At 30.3% G+C, this 24,200-nt stretch overlaps 1 long non-coding RNA gene across 1 annotated transcript; it reads left to right on the forward strand.

Annotated features, from left to right (window-relative positions):
• The first annotated feature begins 2,090 nt into the window (after nt 1-2,090).
• LOC111031629 lies at nt 2,091-4,937 on the forward strand. Its single transcript, XR_002604229.1, has 3 exons — nt 2,091-2,259; nt 4,486-4,635; nt 4,696-4,937. It is a non-coding gene; the product is annotated as an uncharacterized LOC111031629 (long non-coding RNA).
• Nucleotides 4,938-24,200: the final 19,263 nt, after the last annotated feature.

A 24,200-nucleotide genomic window follows, 5' to 3' on the forward strand; every position in this document is an offset into this window, starting at 1 on the left:
GGTGCACTGTAGCTCGTCCAACGTGGCCTGAAGGCCGCTGCGCCCATTCCTCCTGGACGCCGCCTCGAAATCCACTTGACTGATCAACAGCCTGATGGTGGATACGTTCTCATCGCTGCCCGAGAAACCTATCAACAGCCGGTGCAGTACGGTGACGAACGCCAGCGAGGTTTCGGCCGTCACGCACAGCAAGCGTAGGCGGGAATTCGGACCAGCCAGTTCCATAACGAGTACACCGCCGCCCAACCGGGCGCGGCCGTAATTGTCGTTGAATACCGACGACACCGAGTCGTAGACGGTTTCGCCGTCCTCCAAGATCGATGGCCAATCGAACGGCGGCACTGCAAACCTGGCTCGAAACATGCCGGCCGATGCATTCACCATGAACTGGTGCATCGCTCTTGCCATCGCGCTAGCTAAAAACAAAATATTTAAACGTTACTTTCCTCGAAAAGCTATATTTTGTTTTTTTAATCGTTATATGTTCTACTGCGCAACTCGACGACAGCGATACTGTAATTTATAGATTGTATATTTATGTATATTTATAGATCGAATGATCGACATTAATCAACCACAAAATTATTTTTGTATTGTAGCGCATAAGACGTGGTGATTAGAGATAAAAAGAACGATTAATATATTATAATGACACTGCAGCGATGGACGTGTTAAATTTTTGAAAATGTTCGCCAAGTCAAAAACTACAACTTGAAAAATAATTTAGAACGACCTTCATTTTACAGCGATTTGAAAATATTGAAAATGCAAAAGGAAGAAAAATCGAAACTTTTTATGACTTTATGATAAATTCCTCGAAACAAAAAATCAAGCGTAATTATTATACAAATGTCTGAAGCGTCTGAAGTTTAAACTATAGCAGTATTGAAAATACACACGTTATTTAAAAATGTCTCATCAGTAAAATTATTTTTTTTTTGTTATTAACAAAGTACTGACCGCAGAACTTGAATAACTTCCACTGACAGTAATAAATTATGATATATTTAAAATTTCGAAATTTTTAGTTTATTATTTTTTATATAGCATTGATAACACGTCGAGGCTTAGCCTAGAAATTTGACAATTTAATATGAAATCCGATATTGATGAAATCAACCTTTCTAAATTTAAACATATTTCTAATACACTGGAAGAGCGTTAATTTTTCCGAAAGATTATTAATTAATAATTATTAATAAGATATATTTTACAGTGTGCCGAAAACAATCGAGAATCATCGTATTATTATACTCAGTGACCTTTATAAAGTATACCGACTTCAGTGTATTAATACAGGTATAGGTACTCTTTTTTGAAAATATATCATATTTAATGGATTATTTCACAAGATTCATTATTAAGTACATGTTTTATTTTAAAATTATCAAAAAACAATTGATTATTGACTAAGTACCTTAAAATAACATAATGCGTGTAAGTATTGGCTTACATCATTTAGGGTTTAGATTGTATCAAAATCGAGTTGTGCACTGATTTATACATTTAAGACTGTGAGGACTGAAGAATCGATTGGCTTCGTAGATTTCAGTGAAAACGTACTATTTCCCGTTCAAAAATCGATATCAAAATAATGCGTCGTTGCAGAATTACATACAATATTGGCATGATATATATTTGGTCAAAACGAACTATTTACTCTTCGGTGTAAGGCGTAGGTACTATTTGCTGATGATTTCGTAATATTAAAAGTAAAATAACGTGATCCAATTAATTTAAGCACTAGGTAATTACATACATTTTTCCAAGACGTACTATTTCCATCCTGACCCAAAAAGTACGATTTATCATGAAAATGATATATGAAGGAAAACGGAAAAACGTATAGATAGATGCAAATCGTACTATTTACCTACATAAAATTACAGCATCCTAGAATTTGATTTTATTAAATTTAATGTAAGTAAAAAGTCTTTGTTGTTGATACAATCGAACTGTGAATACAAATTAAATTTAAAAAGAAATAGTCTAATCTTTGGTTCTTTGGTATCTACTATCAGTGTTATGATTTATGAACGCATACATTTTGTGATAAGCTCTATCAATGAAACTGAATCGTTGTTGTACGTTCTATAAAATGTTAATTTGCTAATAATTGTAAAGCTCTTGGTTTAATCTACGGTTTACAGTTTACTTGTAATTTGTATCCTACCTATGTACTTTAAATCGAATTTTATTATTTTTACAACTATGAAAAAAATAATTCAATTTATGGTTGAGAAATCAAGAAAAAACAAGGTAGGTATTTAAGTACCTAGTTACAGCTATTACTCACTTACACCTAACACTATAATACACTAGGTACATGATAAAATAAAGAACACAATGTTATAACTATTGTGTTGGGTTGCACGAACAATCACAAAACATTTATTGAATTTATAGTAATGCCCATGATTGGTCTATTAAATTTTATTAAACAATTGTTAAATAATCTTTCGTGCAATGCGGTATCCGGTAATCTTTTATATTGACAATTCTATAGTAAAATTATGAATGTTATATTTGTATTTAATGATTTCTCTAACTCTAACTCTTTAGTACTCATATTACCAGGTGGTTGATGTTGGACAGCACAGTACCGAAATGATTCCTACTTCGTTGTTTATATAGATTATGTAAACCTACCATTAAATAATAGTCTATACACTAGTTATATGATAATAATATTAACTAATTATTATTAGAGTTAGGGTAACTAATAAAGTCTGATCGCTCAAACGTACACATTTAGTATGTAACCCACTTTAATAAATTGATACAAGCACATCAGCCTATGTACATATTTTATCAGATAATCTAATGTGTAGTTATAAAATAAATTAAAAATTAAACAAATAGGTATATTTATGCCTATTTTACTATTATTTTGTTAAATAATTAAAATTAAATATGTTAAGTAACATGATTTTTATATCATTATTAAACTGTAATAAATGCCGTAAATTATGCAACGTGAAAGTGACTGCTCAAAAACGATTTACCATACAACATTTATCAGGAGATAATATATGAAAATATTTTTTTATCAAATTGAAATAAGTCCTAGTTGATGAGATCTAACTACATATCTGTAAAGCATTTTTCTAAATGTATCTATATTAAAAAAACTAATACTATTGCTGTAATTATTTTAAAATACTATTTAAAAAACAAAAATTACACTTGAAATATATTTTTAAAATTTTTTAAGCTCTTATAAATAAATTTAAAGTCATTTTTATATTTTGTAAGGGAATTTTTGAGATATTTTAAGACACTAAGATCTTAGCACTAGACATCAGTGTTTTATTTTTAATAGTTGCCTACTTTATATTATCTTAATCATTTAATCATATAATAACAGTAAATTTAAGTTAATATTAATTAATTAAGTTTTACTGTTTAAATACCTACCTAGATGTATACATATAAAATACTTAATACTGATACAACTATGAGTTTTTTTTTTGTTCATTATTAATGACTGTTGTGTAATTTGTATCATAGTTTTTTACAATATCACTTGACAGTTAATATATTTACTATTTGCAAGTAGGCTAGTGGTTTTTTTTTTAAAAATGTAAGTTTGGACATAATTCATTGTTTTTAATGTTAACCTCATTTACTTATTAATTTTTAAAATTGTTTCTGCCTTTTAATATTTTATTTGCCTTGTTTTTTCTCTTATTAAAAGTTATCATAAAATTTTTATACTACAGTATATTATAATATGTATTCCATTAACCTGTGTAATTGATAGTTACTACTATCGTTATATACTATATATGTAATATTTATACTATCGTTAATACTATGATGTATTGCATATTATATATTATTTATTTTTTAATTTAAAGAATTTTAATTTAATTGAATATGTATTGATAATTTAATAACACTTTAATTGAGTCAAGGTATGAGAACGTATTTACTTTATAATACATTCATAATAATAATTAATATTAACGGAAATAGAATGTTTTGAAAAACTGCTAGTCAAAATGTGCTATTAGTGTTCTTCATAGCAAAATGTTCTATTAATTAGAAATAGTTTGTTTTGAACCAACTGAAAATAAGAAAAGCTTTATTCAAGCATAAAAAAAAACTTTGAAATAATTTTTCCAACACCCACAATTTTTTCTATCTCTATCAAAAAAAAAGTTTATTGTCAAGTTATGTTTATAGCCGTATGAGATATTTTCGATTTTTCTTATTTCCTTTTAACTATTAAATTTGATTATTGACACAAGTATGGTATCGGATGACAAGAAATTTTCGCTCGGAATCGTTTTTCAATGCAATGATTTAGTACAAAAAAATGTATACCGTACTATTAAGAGCTGCAAACGTCTATACAAATTATTCATTAAAAAAAAACAAATGAATCGAAGAGCTTTATAATATTATACTGAGAAAACGTAGCATGCAACTCGATATGTTTTATCTTCAATTAAAATCTGTATATCATATATATGTTTTCAGGGGCATTGTTACCATGGCTATAGTGATGGTTTAACTTGTAAGAGCACTGAGACAATCGGAATAGAGAAATATAAAATTTGTAGCCAGCCAACAGAAAAAAATATATTTTATGTTACAATTAAAAAATCGGAATCCATCAATACTATTTATGTATGTATAAATAATAAAACTAGTTCTTACCGAAATGTACCTTTATTTAATTTTTCATAGATACCACATTTTTGAGGGCTGTTTCCTCATATTTAACCCAAATATCCAAAATACCGACACCCCGGTGAGCTAAAGCTATTCTCATTCCGTACGTAGACCAAAAGCATCGAAATCGATAATGGACATTCGTGTCTTTAAAAATATTGTGTTTGGTTTTTCCGAGTAATATCGACAAGCAAGAATGTAACTATTAGGAGAAGATGAGGGGTCCGGACCAGATTTTTTTAATTAGAACAATTTTAGCAGTGAATATTGTTTAAATAATATGTTAAAATAATATTTCTTATGTTTAAATGTATGTTTTACTATAACTGCGTATTCATATTAATATAATATTCCCGCAATAATCACAATAATAAAGATTTTTTATTTTGAAAGGTTTTGAACGACGTGTGTCCAGTGTCCGTAGTAAGGTATATTGTGTATACTACTATATAACTACTACCATATTGAAAAAATATAATGTAAAACCACTCCACTGAGGTTAGGTGATGACACGTTTGTACCTGCATTATACTTAAATGGTAAAGACTCTCCTTAAATTAGAAGTAGAACCAAACATTTTAATTTTAATATAGATACATCTTTTACTTATTCTGTTTGTTTTTTTAATCTTTATCAGGGATGGCAAACCTTTTGAACACTGCGTGCCCAAAATTAGTAATAACATTTTTTTTTTTTTAGAGCTTGCCATGAAAAAAATATTAAAAATATTATATTTGGTTATATTATAATTTGATTGTATAATTAATGTATTGGTTTATAAAGGTTAGTTTAGGACCTAAACTTTAGGTTATTATAGGTACTATAATATTCGCGGCAGCAATGCGAAAGCAATTCCCGCGGCGCCGTCGGTTCAAAACTGAAAAAAAAAAAGGTAGGTACTATAATATTATATATTATATAATAGTAAAAATTTTCGCGTGCCATGGATTTGCCATCCCTGATCTATATCTTAGTAATTTAATGACTTAAATCTAAATTGTACCTTACATGACATCACATATCCTGTATATTTTTATTTAATGTTTCCACATAACTATGGTTAGGGCTCCCACTTTTAATCATAATAAATAAATAAATAAATAAATAAATAAATAAATAAATGTGATATCAGCGCATCAAATTCGGTGTCGAATAATAAATATTGTAGTTCGGCGCAAAAATTCTAAGTATTATTATACAATTAATCATTGCGATTTTTTAAATTTAAAAAGAATAAACGAGTATAACAATACTTATGTAATAAAACAACAACTCACCCTCAGACGTCATGATTGCTTGGTATTGTTTGCTGGAAAGTCTTCACGATATTCTGGACTGCTACAAGGATGCGGGATTTGGGCGGTGGTTTGCTGGTACTACGTCGTGCAGGATATGATCGGTCCGTACGGGGTTCGCTCGTGGAATGTTTCCTGGCACTGGGGTCCCTGCCGGTCTTGGTGGCCGATTGCGGCGGCGCGGTTGTGGTGGTGATGGTGGTGCAGGTGGTGGTGGAGGTGGTGGCGGTGGCGGTGGAACTTCGGAAGATCAGCGACGTGCGTCCGTGCGTTGGCTCTGGAGACGAATAACGATTAATATCCGCCGTAGCTGTTCGCGGTGCGTGCGGATCTACAGGTGAACAACAAGAACCAGGCTGGTGGGGTGGTTGCCTTTGCCCGGCGACCATGGTAGCGCTAGGATAGCCGCCTGCGCGGTGGTGGAGGCGGTGGAGGTGTTGGTCGGTTTATGTGTAAAAGGCCCAGCGCCGACATTCACAGCTCGTCCGATAGAAATAATAATAATGTAACGTTGCACGTGCACCGCCGTTTCGGCGGAATCGTCGAATTTCAACGACGATTTTTACACCACGGTACAATATTATTGTACAGACGGGCGGTTAGGTTAGGTTAGGTTAGGATGTCGTTCTGGCTACGGGTGGGTGGCGGGTGGGGTGCCATACTTCCTTTCTCGTTCAGCCCAACGGCTCTCATGTTATTATGACGTGTTTTGCGCGGATGATGCGGGCAAGCCAAACGTACTGTTCAATGTACCTAAATTATATAATCGTTAAAATGTGATGATGTATTGAATATTTTTAATTTTGATAAATATTTAGTGGTACCCGACCGATCGATAATACACACATGACATCCTCTGTGACGTATACTACTGTTATATAGACAAGTGTCGATACGCCATTTCGTTAATGATTAGGGATTTTAAAAATATTTGAAAATTGCTTTAAAAATTAACCTAAAGTGCATTATTTTCGACGAGGTAATGCCTTTAAAAATTGACCCAATTTTTTTTTACTCGCAAGCTCGCAAATAATAGGAAAACGACGGTTCAGCTCTTAGCATTTTTCACACTTGTCAATAGCATAATCGCAGCTAAAAAAAAAAATTAAATGGTAAAAGGTGTTTTTAGGTATGTACCTATCTGCTCGAAATAAACGTTATCGCGCGACGTATAACTGCAATAATGATGAGTCATCGTTGATGACCAATAATTGTTCGTTCACGTAAAGACACACCAGTCGCGCGATGATTGCATAGTAGATAGCTGATAAAGACGTTCGTGTTCATTGCATTCGTAATAATTGTAGAAATATAAATATAAAAAAGATAAACTTTGGGATTTTAAATAAATTAATTTTATTAGAAAATTGGTTTGTGTCTTTTGATGATGTTGATTCTATGATCGAGGTTTTTAATTCTAAAATAAATGAATTTATTAATCATTCAACCATTTCAGTAACTAAATTGAAATCTAAAAAGATGTCAAAATTAAAAGAATGGATTTCAACCGGTATAATAACTTCAATTAGAAATAGGGAAAAATTGTTTGCTAAATTGAAATTGAGGCCTTTTGATACACACTTTAAACAATTTTATAAAAAGTATAGAAATATATAAAATGTATTAATACGAAAATCTAAACAATTATTTTATCAAAGTAAATTATTAAAAGCTTAGTATGATGGTAAACAAGTATGGAATATTATTAATGAGGTAATATGAAAATCAAACAAAAATAAAAAATGTGATATTAATAAGATAACAATGAAAAATGGTTGTATTACTGAATCAAAAACAGGAATTTGTAATACATTAAATGACTATTTTATTAATGTTGGGAATAATTTAGAAATAGAACACATAAACCATGTACCTGATGACCATGAAATTATAAACTATAGTTTATTTTTTAAACCAATAAATACTGATGAAATAATTTCGCTCTTAAATAAAATAAAAGACTATAATTATTTTTATGAAAATAATTTGTTTAATTACATACTAAAAAAAACATCTGAAGCTATTTCATTACCATTGTCAATTATTTTCAATAAATCTCTATCAACAGGTAAATATCCATCATATTTCAAAAAATCTATTGTAATCCCATTATTTAAAGCAGGTAACAAACTAGAGTGTGGTAATTTTAGACCGATATCCAAATCTCTAACTTTATCAAAACATTTTGAAAAATGTATAAAAAACAGAATACTTGATTTTTTAAATAAAAAATGTTTCTTTTCAAAATGTCAATTTGGCTTCAGACCAGGATTATCTACTACTGATGCACTTTTTAAGGTAGACAACTTTGTTAGGAATAATATTGACAATAATAATAAGGTAATGGGTATTTTTTTAGATGTGCAGAAAGCTTTTGATTGTGTGAATCATAAACTATTAATGTTTAAATTAGAAAACGCAGGTATTCGTGGTATACCTAATAATTTACTTAAATCCTTCTTAAGTGGTAGAACTCAAAGAGTTAAACTAAATGATAAATATAGTGATATTCTAGAAGTATCTTGTGGTGTACCACAAGGCACAGTCCTAGGTCCCTTATTATTTATAATTTTTATAAATGATCTCCTAAAAATCAATACCAATTCAAATACTGAAATTTAAAGCTATGCTGATGATACTGCGATTTTACTATCTGAACGAACTACTGATACTTTGTATTATGAAGCAAATAGAACCCTAAATAATATTTATACCTGGTTTTGCAAGAATAAATTAAAACTTAACTTGTTGAAATCTAAATACATTTGTTTTAATCCACAAAATTATAATACTTTAAATACAAACAACTTAATAGTTCATTCATTAAAATGTGTCTCAGCTTTTAACAATACATGTAAATCACAATGTGTTATTCTTGAAAATGTTAAGGAATTAAAATACCTTGGCCTAATCTTAGATTATAAATTAAAATGGGATAGTCATATCGATTATTTAAACAATATTTTACGTAAATTCTTTTTCATTTTTAAAGAAGTCAAATATATTTTTAATAACTCATACAAAAGAATTATTTATTTATCCTTGGTTCAATCAGTTTTTACTTATGGTATATCAATTTGGGGAAAATCTTACAACAATCATTTATCTAGATTATTAACAACTATAAACTGCATAATTAAATATCTTCCAAATCTATCATTTCAAACAAGTACCACGTTAATTTATAAGGAACTAAAAGTTAATAATTTTAGACATATTTTTAATTTTAATACACTAGTTGAACTTTATAAAAATTAACATTTAATTATTCCTTTTGACCATGATCATTATACAGGATATAATTATAATATAAACATATGCCTACCTCATTATAATAAAGTCTTTGGTCAAATGAGTGTTTTATATAACGGTCTAAAGCTATGTCAAACCTTAAATATCAATATTAGCCATTTTAGTAATTTGAAGTCATTCAAAAATTATGTAAAAAGTCTTGATCTGTCTATTATATAATTCATTTATTAACTTTAATGCTACGTTTTTAATTATAATATATTTTTGTTCTTCATACTTTTATCTTTGACTCTGTTTATAATATTGCATAACTTTACTTTGCTACTTCTTAATATACGCTATTACAAATTTATTATTTTATGTATTAATTTTTAAGTTAATACAATTATAAGAACCGCTCCCCCAGCACAAGCTTTTTGCTTTTAGGGGGTGCTGCAACTAACTAATTTATGTATTAATATAATGTATCACATGTTGTTTTGCAAATAAAGTATTATTTACTTATTTACTAGATTGAAGCTAGGTTTGAGTAAATAACTTTAAATTTTCAATTTTTTTTAAAAAAATTTTAACTACATATTAATTTGTCTACTTTACATTAACCAAATGAACTATACAAGTGGTATTAATGTAAAATACTAAAAACGATACGTTTTGGATTGTAAACACACAATTGAGCATTATCTACAAGACTAATATGTTTTCCGGTTTGTTCGAAGTCTAAAGTATTCGTGTTAACATTAAAAATTCACTTTTTGTTTTGCATTTCAAAGAAAAGCGTAAATATTGTTTTTATTTCAATCAATGGAAATAACAACCAATTAATACAACTCGAACAAATTTTAATTTTAAAAAACAATATTTAACAATTAACCACCTATTTATTATGGTGATGACAACCAAAAATTAAAATTAAGTTCCAAAAATAAAGGTAGGTACTAGGTAGGTTTTAGTATAGGGACGATTTTTTTCATAATAGTGGTCCAAATAGGCTCCAGTCTACTTTTGAAAACAAAAATTACTGTCTGTGTGTACTGTCCTCAGGTGTCAACAAATATCACAAGACAAAATAAACGTTTTCACATTATTATTATACATACAAAATTATTGTAATTAGAACTATATTAATAACTATTTGGTCAAGATTCAATGTTAAAATAAATTTATATTATTAATGGAAATTTTAGGGATTCATTGAATGGCCCTTGGGTGACGTCATTGTGTTCGATATGATTGCCCTCTTATATGTGACGTGTTCAAGTGGGCGCCCGGGAATTGAGCCACAATTAACCTTTTTTCAAAAAGGTATACGGTAATTGGGCCACTACACTTTTACATTTTTAACAGGTAGATCCGGTGATAGGGCCATTATTTTCAACTATTTTTTTATTATTGGATCCGGTAATTGGGCCACTGTTAAACTAATATGTCATACCTATATAAATATTACGTGCATACGAAACTTTAATCGAAGCCACCGTGTGTCTTATCTTGACACTTATATTAGTGACGATGCTATTTTCCCTCTGCATATATGGGCGTTAAGTTCTGAATCTGTAACTCGAATTACAAAAGTCCTTTCATTCACATTTCAAAAACAATTTTTATATGTCACATCCAAATATTCATAATTTTGTAAATGTTTTATTGGGGGGTCAATCCGAAATATACATTAAAATGAGAAGCATATAGGAACGATAAAAGCAAGAAAACGAACTTTGATCCGAAAAAAAAATATTTTTAATGAAATTCAAAATTATGAAGAAGGGAAAAAGAATAGATTTGAATTTGTAAAATCGGTATCACATTATTTAAAAAAATAATTGTATTTTTATGTAGTTATAAAAAAAATATTATTATTATATATTTATATTATTATTTGACTAATTATTGTAATGGTAAATTTGTGAAATCTGCGTGTGTTATTATTTTAAAAGATTAGTGTATATTATAGAAAAAATATTTATAATTACTATTATTTGACTAATTTTATTGACCTTATATATTATATTAAATTTGTGAGATCTGCTTATGACATTATTGAAAAAAAAATTATTGTATTTCATGCATTATAAAAATAATTATTAGTTAATAAACGTTAAATATTTTTATATTTTTATGCTGTATATTTATGGCCCGATCTCCGGGTACACTTTAGATTTGTAGATTTAATTTGTGGCCCAATCTCCAGGTAGTAAAATGTAAACAATTATTATATACGAAGCAGGTATAGATAAAATATAATGTGGCCCAATTACCGACCGCCCGTTCAAGTTGCTCATTTCAAACCAAGGGATCTCACCTGTTGAGGTCCATACCGTTTTCATATTATTATTGTAGGATGTTATGCCACTGTAATATTGTTGATTGAAGTATGTTTAATTTAGGGTAGAAATGTGTGAGTTCTATTGTTTTAGAGTCATAATTTTTATTTTCATATTTTGTGAATAGCCACGCGTAATCCCTCGTCGCAAATCGTGTTTTCGAAATGCTAAAAATGACAGACACGAAGTGTACAAAGTACATCGTATGACACAGAGTGTAACCTTCCAAATGAGCTTACTTTTGTTCTAATCTATATTTGAAAATTTTTATAAATAAATAATTCATATAGACGCTAGAGTTACAAGTACAGTTGAGCTTTTTTCTTTTCAACAAAAATAAGTTAATTTTCTGGATACAATATATTATTTCTGATCGATTTTCATAAAAATTTCGTTGCCATGGTTGCGTTTTATCATATGTGTATCTTTATTTCGGGTTGTATACTTAAAAGTAGATACATTTCAGAAATTATGAGTGTAAAATTTCTAAGAAGACATTTCTTTATATTTTTGAAATTAAAAAATCTGATTTTATTTTTAATAAAAGTACTAAAATGTGTAAAAATTAGAAATATTCATTGCAATGATTTCAATGTATTTTAAAGTATATTTCAAACATTAAAAATACACTGCGCAAATTGTATTAATTTAAATATAATATATTGATTTTCAACACATTCATAAATGCAGAGATAATGATATAATATTTCATGTTTACGCGGTATTATAAGAGGGTATAGAAGCAGTATTGCTACTATACCCTCAAAAAAAATAATGTAAATAGAATCTAATTAGAAACAAACATATACAATTTTTAGTAAAAACCGACCCAAAAACATATTGATGTTTCGTACACAAGAGTAGAAAATATCGAGTAGCGTAATACCTTGCTTCCCTTGAGTTTTTTTATTTGTACCGAAAATTTAAAATTTAATTAATTCTTTTGGAAAAAATCGAAACAGCTAATTTATAGTTAATTTTTAAGACATATTTTAATAGTAAAGTCGATGATTTAAGTCGAGCAGTTTATTCTATTGTCTACTTTTGAGCTGTGTATACAAAATTACGTACGGACTTGGCCCGATCGCACTTAAAATAGAAAAATACGGAGTGGACTAGGTAAGGCGGGTACGAAGTCCAACATAAATGTGTTGTTTTTGTCTAACCAAGTTTTTCGATCCTAAGTTTGGGGGTTTTGGATAAGCAATCAACGTTTTTGTTATTTTTGAAAATATTTCTTTATTATTTAATCGTTGTCTGTTGATCTCTGTACTTATTACTGGGTATACATTATTGTAATCCTCGATTTCATTTTATCTCGCGTGTGACTCATCGGCTGTTTGTTTTGTGTCAAACAATTTCATGTCAAATGGATATCCGGTGATTGGAATTCAAAGTACGATACAGCGGCGATTAAGTATATAATAAATATGCGATGATTGCCAAAGATATAAATTACACAATACAATTATTTTCGCCAAAACTATTGTGTTTATATTAAGTACCTATTTAAAATTATACCTAGGTAATCAAATATTATGAAGCATGAACACCGAAGATATCAAACACGATTACAATTCTCAGTATAGTATTAATAATTGATGATTGCCTTTTTAAAAATATTCAAGATTGTCAATTGACCGTAAATAATATGTAAGTAATCGTAAAAAAATATATTTTTATTCCTTAGGTAAATAAAAATATATGCGTGAAAAACTATTGTTCGTAATTGTTTTGTAAAATTAATTTTCAACGTGACGTATAGAATACCTACCCACACGAATGCTTGAAACGTATGTGAGTAGGTTTGAGCCTACACACCACTCAAAATGTATCGTTATCGGTAGCTGTAAAATGTGCCTCATTTTTTCTGACCTAATAGTGTATATATTTCTTGAACTATTTACCACCCATAAAATTGTCATCATTTTTTTCATATTGTGCTCGTAACTACAGACAGTATTCATTTTTTTCGTTTTTTTTTCGTCAGGTCTCTCTGTTACACCCTGTACACGTTTATTTCAATAGCATACCAAAAGCTTGCTCGTGACTCAGTTCGAAAACAAACAGCGTTTTTCTGTATGGAAACTCACGACGGTTGCTGGCGTATTATTGTGAATTAATATTCATACTTCTAATCTAATAATAATAATGATAAATAGATGTTTTATTATCATCGCGGCACTATACCGTAGCAATAAGCGTTGTATACATTAAACGGTTCGTCTTATTATAATATAACCTTTGAACCGCGAGCGGAGTTCAAACAGTCATGGCTGTTTTTTTCAATAAGTCTCCGGTGATTAGAGTTTTTATTTAGATTTGAAATCAGAAGACAAATAAAAATACTCACTCTTTTAAAATTATTAGTAAATTAGTTGCATCGAACGTTCGATTACTTTTTTTTCAAAATATTTTTTTCTATTGCAGAGTTTTGTTTCAAACGTGTGATATAGGTATTCGTATTTTTGTTTTAAATTCCTGTTCAAAAAAGGTACCATATGCTTATGTTTGTTTAGCTAATTAAAGATACTCGTTAATTATTAGTACGTACATCATAATTTAAACATTTTAAAATTTAGTTAAATACCTATCTAGAAAATAAAAATGAAAAATATGCATTCATAAGAATATTTAGGTAATAGGTGTGGGTACCTATGAAAATACAATTTTTTTTTTTTTAAATTAATTCGACCTATCTGTATTGTTACTTAAAGTAATATTAATATAATATAAAATATCCTAGGCCGATACACCGTCTTCGCTCACATTCGTTTTAGATACATATAGGAATACATAGGTATCATTGAATTCGAATTTAACAGGTCCATTACAGTTTACCAGGCACTGATCTAGAACAAAAATCTAGGGGGGGGGAGGGCACAATTTTTTTGAAATATAAAATTAAAATATTGGAATCACTGTCCAACACGAACTAAGATAGAACTATCTTGGTTTAGGCACCCCAGAATGTTACGTATAATAATATATTATATTATCAGACATAAATATAATTTGAAATATAGTAATATCGGGGTCTGTAAAATTATAAAAAAAATTTGGGAAATAATATGTCTTGCAGCGGGAGCTGGGCCCCCAAGGCACACTCCCTGGATCCGTCCCTGCAGTGGACCCACTTGACACCTATGGTACAACAGAGTGGTACCCACTGTCCCCATTTTTTTGCTCATATTGGATACAGCTAATCCGTTTAGACTCAAATGAATTACGTAATAAATATGAGACTACATTCTTACGTTCTTGCTTACTGGTTTACTATACAGTTGAAATTTGATGATTATAAAAATATAATATTAATAATATTGCAATGTGGTGGGGGAGGAGTGGCTCCAGTCCTTTGACCCCCCCCCCTTGCTTACGCCAATGGTTGGTATAAAATGTAGGTATCTATAACCGTAAATACGTACAAGAGACTACACGAGGCCTAGCTATAGCAAAACAAAATACCTACCTATATTATTAGTTCTAACTTCACGCATTCCCAAAAAAATGTGTTATCACTTAAAAAGAAGAAATGTTTAATAATATTTTCTAACAAAGGACGCTCGACTTGAAAATCATCTAAATTTGTCCCACCGATCGCGATCGACTGTTTGGGTACCCCTGGTGGTCTATAATTACTATATACTACTTCAGTGTTCGCGATTACTTACATATTGCAAAGCACTGTTATTGTCCATCATTTTGATCACATTAATACATTTTGTAGGTAAACAGAGTTAAAAATCAATAATTACCAAACTGTTTTTGGCGGAAACGGGAGAGACTGGCGTTTGTCACTTGAATTTTTATTATAATTACCATAAATACGCATGTTCGTGACGCCACTGGGTGGTGAGCGTCGTCCATACCGGCGGTCAAATATAATATTGACTGCTAAAAATATTTTATTTTAATGATGATTTATTTTTCTTCTCAGGCTCGATTTGCTGTGCATATTATTATTATTATTATTTCTATTCGAAAATCGCTTTTCGTCCGTCACGTCTCACGTCTTATCGCGATTGTAACACGTACGCTTGAGAATTGTTACATAGCCGATTATATTAGTTATATTTTATGGTATAAAAACAATATCTCTGATGAAAATTGCTGGCGAGCTGACAGTCGAAGCATCATATTAAACTACATAGTCAAAGAGTAATAAATAGTATTACGTATGTGCGTACATACGTTGTATATGTACAGCATTATTGTTAAATCTATAGTACTGCTGTTGCGGCTTATCGGAATTCACGGTTATTACTTATTACTCATTACAATATGTTGTGCTCCTTCTTATTCTCCGATTATCGAAATGGATTTCGACCTCTGCCGTGTAACCTCCGTGTCCGCGATTAAAAGTGTTTTTCTGTTTGACTTTTGAGCGCGTACGTTGATTTCCGAATGCACAGCGTTGAGTATAATATTATACTTGATGATATGTTTTATTGAATCGAAAATTATAATAACTGTTCGACTATGTGTAACAACAAGTGCAAAAATAATAATATAACATAACTTAAATCATTTATTCGACTACACACCAGCTGTGTGCATATTAATATGACGTTTCGTCGTTTCATAAAAGTACACAAAATAATAAGAAACTGTGTACATTTTTCAACCATCATAATCGATCAATCTAATAGATGTAGATATTATGATGTATAAATATAAATATAGTAGGTAGAAACATATACGTCATATATATATATATATATATATATATATATATATGTATCACGATAGACATATTTTACACCATGAGGTTTCGACGTTTCATATACCTACAAAATATTATGTACCCATATAATTAAAACAGAGGTTAGCCAACGGGTTGACCATGGATATTGAGTATGTTGACTCAAAGAAATTGTGCGCATTTTATAACTATCATTCGTGATTAATCGAATAATAGTTATGGGTAAATATTATACCTACCTAGTAGAAATATGTAGAAATATACCTATATCATAACACAGAAATTGTTGATTTCACTATACCAGCTAGGAATAATACGAAGTCTCGGGAGATTCATTTAACTACAAAATATTACGTCATACAGAGATCAGCCGACGAGTCACGCAGGTCAACCGAGGTTAAATTTTAACACCGCGGGTTTTTTACATTTAATTTGTTCAAATGCTTGTATGCTGTTTGATTATACTTAATAAAACGTTTGCGAAAAAGAAAATTAAAGGCCAGCGGGTGTCCGGGTGGGTGGTGAGTTAGTGTAGGCATTGTAAAAATGTAAACTAAAAACCGTAGTGATTTCATCATTCAATTGCATTGATATATATTTAATTTATTAAATATGCACGTACACTTTTTTCAAAAACAATATAATATGTTCCTTATTTCGTTTGCTTTTTTCATTGAATCAGAGTCATATTATTTGTTACATAACTAGTACAGGTACTGTTGAAGTGTACATTTTACAAAATACATCATTCATGATCAATCTAAGGAATATTATGTATGGATAAAAATATTGCAGAAATGTATAGAAATAGAAACTGTTGATTTAACTATATACCGCAACGAGCTATGAATAATATGACGTAATATAAAATCATGAAACTACAAAATATTATATCAGACAGAGTCCCAGTGTTGTAAAACATAATTTTTTAAAGCGATTTTTTTAGATAAGTACTTATGTTTCGTTAATACATTTTTTCGCCTCATTAATTAATTGATCAGGTTTTCATGTGCGGTATACGTTGATTGTACAGAGCATTTTACACCGTATCGATAAGTGTGACTATGAAATACTCATCTATTTTTTGTGTTACAGTATTTACATTTCTGGTAGTGTATAATTTACGGTAAAAAAATATATTACCATCATTATTTTTTTCATATTACGTGATTACAGTTAAAGTAAAAAATAAACAATCTCATATGGATATGTATTTGATTTTGAATACAAATACTTTGAGAAAATATTTAATATACCAATTCAAAAGTATTAAAAATACGTGTTTGAGTGTTTAGAACACATTTCAATATTTTTGCTCAATTATCTTACAAGACTAGCACGAAGACTAGCCAACTAGTTACCAATAGATATTGACCCAATACGACATTATGTAAATTATACAAATAAAATTTCGTGGTTAATCTAATATAATATGTTATATAGAAATAGAATTAGAAATATACCACGCAATAGAAATAGTTGGTGTAACAGCTATAGATAATATTAATTATGAGCAGGGCTCGGGACTTGTAGCACTTAAAATCATTAAAAACATCATTATAAGCACTCAGACAATCATTTAAAAAACTTAAATTTAAGCAAAAATATTTACTCAAGAAAAAATATATCTTTATCTTTATATTACAAAAAAGATTAACCTTCACTTTCGAGACTTAAACGATTTTATGGATTTTTTGAAAAATAAATTGTAAACGATATTTACAAATAGTTGAAAAAAGTTAATTAATTAATTAAATATACTCGAAAACGTAGATAAGGTAAGAATTATTTTTAATTTTAACTCTATCAAAAACAACTTTGCAAAAGAAAACCATAACAAATCAGGAAAACTGGTCAAAAGATCAAAAATAATTAGAAAAACTGGAAATAATCATTTTCTTGAAAAATCAATGAAAAAAGCAAAAAAAAAAAACATTTTCAAATTTTATAATTAAATTGCTGTATCATGACATACACTTCCACAGCAGTGCTCTACATTTTTAGTCAATACATAAAAATAAGTAAATGCTCGAAGTCTCGAGCCCTGATTATGAGGTTTCAAAGTTTCGTAAGACCAAAAAACATAATGCTGCACATAGAGTGACCAACGAGTTACACAAACCTTTCAATTTTAACTCTGTGGGTTTTTTCTTATAATTAATTCAAATACTTATGTGTGCTTTTTAATTATAATAAAACGGTCGAGTGAAAGAAAATTAAAGGCAGGTAGGTAGGTGGATATAAATAAGTTATTATATTGTAAAAATTTGAACCAAACATTGCGGCGATTTCAATTAGCAATTGCATTTATTTCTATTTATAGTCTATTGAATACGCACATACAATTTTCTAATAAAAATTATATATAATACCTTGTTATATACTGCGAGTAAGCTGTATGCTTCAGAACTCCGAAGTCCGAGTACATAAGAAAATTACGTTCAAACAGTAAAATTATATCTGAGCTCAAACCTTAAGAATACTCTACTGGAAAATTGTACGAAAACGATATGGAACATTATCGTTCCAGACCCTATTATTGGCAGTTGGCGCGGATTAACATTAAATCTCGGAAATGTTTACACAATGAAGTGAACGGCTCGAGCGCCGATGTGAAAGCGTATTGTCGGTTAGTCGCCGCGCATCGCAGGGAGTAGCCTTTACTGATAAAACGGATAAAATGGATACAAAGAGTATCCATGTAGAGTACCCATATTATTTGGGTTTCTTACAAAATGACACGACTGGCAGTACAGTACAATATATTTGGACTGCACCCGATAAAGGCACGTATTGCTGCATGGTCTGCAAGGATACGAGTACAATAATATAGACTTATTGTGCCTCAGATATAAATGTGTTTGAAAAAAAAACAGGATCCAACGTGTCAACTATAATTTTGGGCGTTATGTACATAGGTGTGTGTGTGTGTGTGTTTGTGGACGTCTAACGACGATATGATTAACGATGTCTTCGAAATTCGATACAGCCACGTTTTGAAAACGAACCGTCTATGCAGTGTTCGGTTTTAATGGACATTTCACGACCAAAATATAATACAATAAAAGATTGAAGGTACCTGCGATAATATTATACTCCAAGTGCGTCCGACTACCGTGGCAACTGATACGACCAAATTGTAGCCGTTTAACTGTTAGTGCCGTCTACAGCATGATCACATCGTCACCCGGGACGGCGATCTGGAATACAGTAACGGTATACAGGGCGATCCAACAAGTGTGCTGACCCCTCTTTTTTCTCTAATAATGAAGTTTTTCAAAATCCGATTTTTTGAATCTTTAAATATACTCAAAAACCATAATATTTTCATATTCTTGAGATTTTTTGTGCCACTTAAGGAGTGCCCTGTGGCGAATGGCGATACGAACTTTTGTTTTTCAAATGGGAACCCCACTTTTTCACTGTAAATTATTTAGTAGATTATTTATTTATTAAGAATTTTGATGTATCGAAATCAAAATTCGAACGAGTGGTTTCCAAGTTATTGGACGATTTGTACTAAGGATAATAGTCCATAATAGGGATGCTTGTACAGTTGTACACATGAAATAAGTAAAATAACTAAATAAATCAAGAAGAATTTTACTTGCTATTTACCTAAGTGTTTGACTAAATAAATATAAAATGAGATATTATTTTATATTATGTGTGTAGAGTGTAGACTATAGATGACAACGTATACTGTGTAAGCATATCCTTCTTCCCTATTATGAACAATACTATCCTTAGCACAAAATGTGTAATAACAAGAAAACTACTCGTTAGAGTTTTGATTTCAATGCATCAAAATTCTCAAAAAAATTATCCACTAAATAATTTAAAGTAAAAAAGTGGGGTTCCTATTTGAAAAACAAAAGTTTTTGCCACAGGACACTAATTAAGTGGTACAAAAAATCTCAAGAATATATGGTCTTTGAGTATATTTAAAGATTTCAAAAATCAGATTTTGAAAAACTTCATTATTTAAGTAAAAAGGGGTGGTGAGCATACTTGTTGGATCACTCAGTATAACAGGTAGGGCGGTGTGCGTATAACACGACCAGAAGGTTCGTCGACGGTAATTAAAAATAATTCGAGTACACCTACGTCAGGTTCAAAAATGATTAAATTTGAAAATAATTATATTTAAAATAATTGTAATTTAATATTTCAATAATTTTTTTAATTTTTCTATGAACGAAAATAATGACCAATTAACTCTAAATCTAGTCAAACTAAAATAATAATAAACAATTAATTGCTTAATAAATAGATAACACGCATTAGACACGCAACTATAAAGCTTCACACCTGTGGCTTCACCACCGCATCCCTTAATTATGAATCATAATTATAATAATATGCCATAACACATTTTTAATTTCACTTTTACTTCGAATACCAAATTTAACAAAATAACTATATTGTTCCTTAAATATAATAATAATAATATATGTATATTGTATAATATACATAGGTATCAGTCGTATAAAATAAAAAGCGTTGGCGTAAACTCGTTAAAAGTCAAAGTTAAGTAAATTTCACGTGTTGAGTAAGTTTCTACACGGTAATAAAAAAAGGTTCGTATGGCAGTTTCTACACGGTGGAAAAAATTGTGTACGTAAATTCTTATAGGGCAAACAAAATGTGAGTAGTGTCTATACTCTTTATGGTCTATAAATGATGCTCCGTCCATTTATTTTTAAAATAAATTATGCAGTTTCTATCATTATCTAGCTATTTACTTATGAAATGTATCATATGATTTTGATTCTTTTTCAAAAGACATTATTATAACGGTAATTATTATTATCCATCTATTTATGAAATGTACCATGCGATTATTATTTTTTTTTCTAAAAACATTTTCATCATCTATTTACTTATATGAAATGTATTAGGTATATTATGCCATTGTTATTTTTTTTTTTTTTTAAGTTTAATAAATATAGCACATAGTCCATATAAAATTATAGAGTAAGTAATTACACTTACCGACTTTTGAACTTACATATTTTTATACTATTTTTCCGTCCTGTAGCAACTTGCATATTTAACTTTTATATACGTATAAAATCTAATAGGTACATACGTATTTTTTACCCGCAGCTAGGTCTTGCGTAGGAACTTTCAATCGCCCGGTGAGATAGCTATGAATGTCGCGTACTCACTTGGCTGTTCTAGATAATATCCCAATTTTATATGATATATTGGATCCTTAAGTATTATTTTTTTTGTTTTAGATTGGATTTTGACGAAATCGTTTTCAGTCGTTCCGATTACAATGATTTGGTATTTAATTTGAAGATTTTTTTTTTTTAGTGTTGCTTGCTCCTTTGATAAATCCAAGCACGTGTGGCTGCTTTTGTTTGTAGCCAGAGGAAAGGGAAGGCCCCCAAAAAAGGTCATTATCGCGGAAAAGAGAACTCTATATAGTGCTTGGAAACGAATTGAAATCTTTGATAGAGCAGTCGGCCAAAATACTATATCCCAAAACAAAGCCTACCTAAAACAGTGCAACGTAAAATAAGTAACAATCAACGCAATATTACAGCACCTGGTTAATTTAAAACTCCTCTGCAACATTTATGCGACAGAACATTGCGCAATCCTTATTATTATATCGATTCCAGTGGAGACATAAAGTGCAGCGAACACTTGAAGGGTGCTTGAAAGTATAAACGAAATGTTCATATTAATAAATGACGCAGCCAGGTTGTCACTCGTAGAAAACGAACACCCCCAATAAAACCATAATTCTTCAAAAACACCGACAAAAGGGACGATAACGGATTCAGAAATATTAAAACACGTAGGAATAAGTTGTAACGGTAACACGCAAGGCACGTATGGGTTTCTTATATTTTGCTGCCTGGCCATAAAAAAAGGTCTTTGCAGCTGAAAATCAAACTATATTATAGTGCTTGGGAACCCAAAAACCTTTGATAAGGCCGCTTCTCGCCGTTATTGTTGTAAGTAAATATTATATCGTTATCATTGTGTAATCAAATATAAATTGTTCACGTCATGTACAATACAACGATGCACACACATTGTGATTCACCAAACATGCTCACCCTTTTTTTTTGATCAATAATACGGTTACTCAAAATCTGATTTTTCGAATATTTAAATATACTTAAAAACCGTATTTTAATAATCTCGAGACTTGGTGCCACCCGAGGAGTGTCCTGTGGAGATGCCTGCAACCTTTTGTTTAACATGACGCAAGTACTTACCTAAATATTTTAATTTTAGTTCATATTCACAGTCGTATAATAATTCTTAATTAAATAATAAACATTTTCCTAACACGCCGACCGCAGAACCTCGAAAATTAATTGTGTTCAAAAAAATAGATTAGAAATTTAATTTTCAAAGACAATTTCAATGGAAAAAAAAAATTGTTAAAACTTACATCTCTATGCTACAGTAAAGCGTGGACTTGAACTAAATGCCGCATGCTATTATAGGGCGAGGTCAGGTTGTAGTGAGTGTTCAATAGGCACCCCCAGTAAAACCCTTTTCGCCGACAAAAGGGAAGATCATAATACGTTCACAGATTAAGAAATCAAAACGTCTATTTATGGCGCTATGGTGTAAAAGCAGGCGCGTGTGACTTTGTTCTATATAGGTATGCCGCCTGATAAAAGAGATGGCCGTAAAAGGTCTTTGCTGCTGAAAAGATATGCTGATATGTGTAGGTAGTGTCAGGAAGAGCAAAAGCCTTTGATGTAGCCGCCTCCCGGCCTTTAGCACGAGCATCGCTCATCTGCAGCGACTGCAGGAACCTCTCTGTACCGGATCCCACGACCGAAAACTGCTAGACTTCTGTTAACGAGCAGCAGTGTGTATTATTTTTTCAAGTAATCATTTTTGTCGCCTAATTCTATTTAAACATAGTCTATATAAATAAAGCTAACATGTCAATTTACTAGAATATTAGGCACTTAATGACCGAGAAATACTTAAATCGACAAAAATGTGTACCTCACTACTGTACCTTATTAACATAACGTGTAAGCACTATATTAAAGTAATTTTATTGGTAACTTATTACTGTTAATTATTATAGTAAGAGTATATTTTTTTTTTTTCATATGGCTAATTGCCAAACGTTTTGAATACACGTATGTATCTCCCCCCCCCCACCGCAATTTAAAAAAATATAAATCGTCAAATATTTAGAATACATTTACATAGGAGTCGTATGACTACGGTCTTGAAACAATCCGTTTGTTCGCGAAAACAATTTTTTTAATACTCAACATACTGATCATCCTACTGTTGCCGACTGCCTGGATTTTCATTAATTCTGCTTGAAATCTATAAATACGCGAAATCATATATAAATTTAGTAAAATATGCAAATACATTCAATAAACATTTTTGTGTTTCGATTTTATGTATCACGAAACGATTTGGTATCGAATCATATATTGTTTTGAATAATACGCAGGTTCCTAAGAAATATGCACATTCATGAAGTTTCGAACCCTGCTTGTTACATATCATAGAGGTGCAACAGAATGACTTTACAAATGAAATAGCGTATATTTGTTCTTACCAATATTTAAACTTTTTTTTCAAAAATAGTCAATAGTCATATTTGCGCAACAAGTGCAGTATGCATTTTTTATTTTATTTTTTTCAATTTTTTTTTCGATCACGTTTTGCCTTTTTTTGGCTACATTATACTCGTGTAAATTATTATTATTATTTATTGTTGACCATTGCGTTGTGACCAGGTAAATAACGCAATAGTGCAATACAACTCGTTTTTAAATATATACCGCGCGCGTAACCGTGTACAACCCAAGATGGCGGGACAAATGTGTTATTATTATTTCATTATATACGAGTATTTACAGCGACGACTCGGCATAATATGTTGTCACTTGCCGGTCTGATGGATATTATTTTTAGACTTTTTTGGAGTTAAGT

This window comes from Myzus persicae, unplaced genomic scaffold, assembly GCF_001856785.1.
Source record: "Myzus persicae strain clone G006 unplaced genomic scaffold, MPER_G0061.0, whole genome shotgun sequence".
Taxonomy (NCBI): Eukaryota; Metazoa; Arthropoda; class Insecta; order Hemiptera; family Aphididae; genus Myzus; species Myzus persicae.